Source organism: Alligator sinensis, unplaced genomic scaffold (genome assembly GCF_000455745.1).
Source record: "Alligator sinensis unplaced genomic scaffold, ASM45574v1 scaffold444_1, whole genome shotgun sequence".
Taxonomy (NCBI): domain Eukaryota; kingdom Metazoa; phylum Chordata; order Crocodylia; family Alligatoridae; genus Alligator; species Alligator sinensis.
The window spans coordinates 3147524-3150708 of NW_005841886.1; the positions used below are offsets into that span (position 1 = coordinate 3147524).

At 44.0% G+C, this 3185-nt stretch overlaps 1 protein-coding gene across 5 annotated transcripts in view; it reads left to right on the plus strand.

The window, feature by feature from the left end:
- KANSL1 (KAT8 regulatory NSL complex subunit 1) overlaps window positions 1-3185 on the plus strand; it is a 168096-nt gene that overhangs the window by 1869 nt on the left and 163042 nt on the right. The gene's annotated exons all lie outside the window — the stretch shown is intronic.

Here is a 3185-nt window from a genome sequence, read left to right on the forward strand (position 1 = left end):
TCTTTCCCTGTTTTATACACTTTTCAAATGCTTGTATATGCCTACCGTGTTCTTTGTTGACATATTTGCTTTGAAGAAGTAGAGCATTATATACAGGTACCCCGCATCTTACTCGCATTTAACTTGCGCAAATTCAACTATACGTGGGTGGGGGGTGGGGCTTGAGTCTGCACGTGGCGCTGCCGCTTACCTGGAGGCCCGGCCACCACCACGCTGCCAGCGGGGACCTCCCCCCCCGGGGGGCCCTCCCTCTGCCCCCAAACCCCCCCACCGCCGCCATGGAGCTGTGCCCGGAGCTGTGTGGCCAGCCGCCAGGCGTGGTGGTGGCCAGGCAGCACGCAGCCATCCCCACCGCCACCACCCTGCGCTGCGCTGCTGCCACCGGCCGCACAGCTATAAGTGCGACTCTGCGGTGGCGGCGGGAGGTGTTGGAGTCAGAGGCAGTCATCGCTGGCATGGTAATATGCGATTTCACTATACGCGATTTTCGCCTTTACGCGCTGCCTTTAGAACGTAACCCCCGCGTAAGATGTGGGATGCCTGTAAATAGCACTAATGATGTAAGGTCTACAGCTGTCTTTTGCCAATATATTTGCATTTAATTAAAACCTAAGATGAAATCATAAAAAGGTTAAGGACCCTAAAAAAGGAAAGAACCAAAATCTTGCCCTTGGCTGGATTTCTTTCTTTTCTCCATTGTTTTGACATCCAGTTCTCTTTTCCTCCCCATCTAAGCTAGACAGGCCAAATTTAATTCTACTGAAGTCTGGGTCATACATAGGACTGAACATACAAAAACATGTTCTAACAGAAAATCTTTATTAAATGAATACTTGGACAAGTCTGCACTTTTGCCTGAGGAACACTAGGGCAACAAACACCTGTAAAGTGTATACATTATAACTATAGTTTGTTTGGTGTTTTTTTTTTAACTATTAATTTTCATTGTTTCCTCTAAGTTTTTTGGAAGTTGCCACTAGATATTAGTCTGCTTTTGAGTGTAACTGATAGGAGCTGAAGGTGCAAGAATGCTTCTGAAAAGTAGGCTCTAAAGGTTTTTTTGAGAAATATATTAACCAATTAAAAAAATGCCATCTGTGAAAGAACTAGTATCTTTTAGTGGATTAACTAGACAAAAGCTTGCTGTATGGATATGTAAGATTCGACACAGTGATATCTGTGAATCCTTAAAATGTCCTTATCTTTATGAGTTAAATGTGATAAGTAAAGCAGAAAAAATATCTTTGGCAAGATGTTTTACATTTAAAACACAAACGTTTCTAGTTAAGTTACTGTAGAAAAGTGAAACTGAAGGCAATGGAGCAGTTAAATTGTTGAAATTCAAAGGCCAGCAGGCATTAGTGAAACAGCATTAGTTTCATGTCGTCATATTTTTGCTTGGAAATGCTGTTAATGATACTTGAGTTGAGCTGGAACTATTCTTGATAGCTTGACAGAATTTCAAAAAACATGGTTATGGAATAGTTAGAGTCATCAGGCTTCCTTTACTGGAAGTAGGATGTTCAGGAGCAGGAGGTATAAGATGGTGAAAGGAAATTCTTTCTACCTTTTGGTAGTCAGCGGAGGCTGGAAGAGAGGGTGTGTTTATGACAAGCAGCTCAGGCACTTGCTAGTAAGAGGATGATGAGAAGTCCGTGAGCAAGGTCCAGGGAAGGAACATTGGGAAGATTTTCATCTCCCTCCCATCATTCTTGGAGAGGGTATAAACTTCTCACAAAGGAGGTATCCCTAGATCTTGTTTGTATTTATGTGGGTGCAGTCCTACCTTGCTTGGCTTTTGCTGTGCTGCTGGATCCTCTGCCTAGTAGATATCTTGAAGCTTTCATGTCCTATAGCTGGTTTATTTCCTCAGTAGGTTTGCAGTGGGATACTGTAAGCTAATGAGAACTCATTATAAATCATGAGCTTGTCATGGAGAAGAGTAGGTCATCCTTAAGCACAGCTCCCAAATCTTTCATGTGAAATGTTATGTATCAGACACCAACAGGAGGCAGAATTAATTAGCTGATGGGAGACAGTCACAAAAATCTAGCTTTCTGTCATCCTTACCCCCAACCCCTCCCCACAAGAACAGGAGGAGGAATGCCATGTGTATGTATAGGGGGGAACAGTGCAGGGACTTCTGTTCCTCCCTGCACTTACCAGCTATGGGAGTAGGCACACATTCTTGCTTGGCCTCTCAGATTAGCAGGTGCAGGAAGAGAGCCAAGAGTTGCCCCTCCCACTATAGTAAGTGTGTGGGATGCACACCCAATCCTTCTGACTTTCCCAGACTAGTAGTGATGGGCCCAACCACTCTCTTATCCATATTATCAGTGGAAAGAGCCATATATCACTCTCTTCCTACCTCCATCAGTAGGGGAAACATAGACTTCAGCTCTTCCAGGCCATAACAAAAGCATTAGTAAAAAAAGCAGGCAGCAAATAAAGCTTGATATAACTACCTCTTTCCTTTCATGCTTTCTCCACTGATGAGGACCTGGAGATAGGCTGAAGTAGACAGTACAAGGCTTCTTCCCCTTGCCTTGTGCTGCAGTGAGAGGTCCAGCAGGCACTGAGAAACTTGCAGGTAACACTGAAATCTAGGGTCTGAAGGGAATGCAAATTCAGCTACCTCTAGAACAAAAGCTGTATCAGCATCAGTCTGCTCTCTCATTGCACCCGTGCACTGTGTGAAATTTTAGTGAGACAGAAGGGGTGAATGTAAATGCCTTTTGTAAACTTAACACTTTGGTAGCTATGTTTCAGATAGGCACTTGCAATTTAGTGTTATTCCAAAATGCAGGTTTCTGTTTAAAATGGAATTTGTACAACCTGATATGGACTGAAGTGCCCCATCAAGACTCTTTGTAAATATTTCCCATAGTCTGCAAACCCAAACAACAAGAGTAGTATGTTAGGGTTAGATCCAGTTTGCTTTTAGAAGCAATGAATGTGTAACATAATGAATAAAGAGTACTGGAATTGTGCCCCTATGGCCTAGGCCGGGGTGGTCAATCTGTGACGTGTGCTACAAGTGGTATTGGCAGCCTGTTCACGTGGCAGAGTAACAATTAGGGAGGGAGCAGAAAGCAGAGCAGTATATCAGGCAGGAGAAGGGGATTGGAGTAGCATTCAAGGAGGGAATAATCTGTGGTACACCTGCCAGAAAGGTTTCCCCCCCC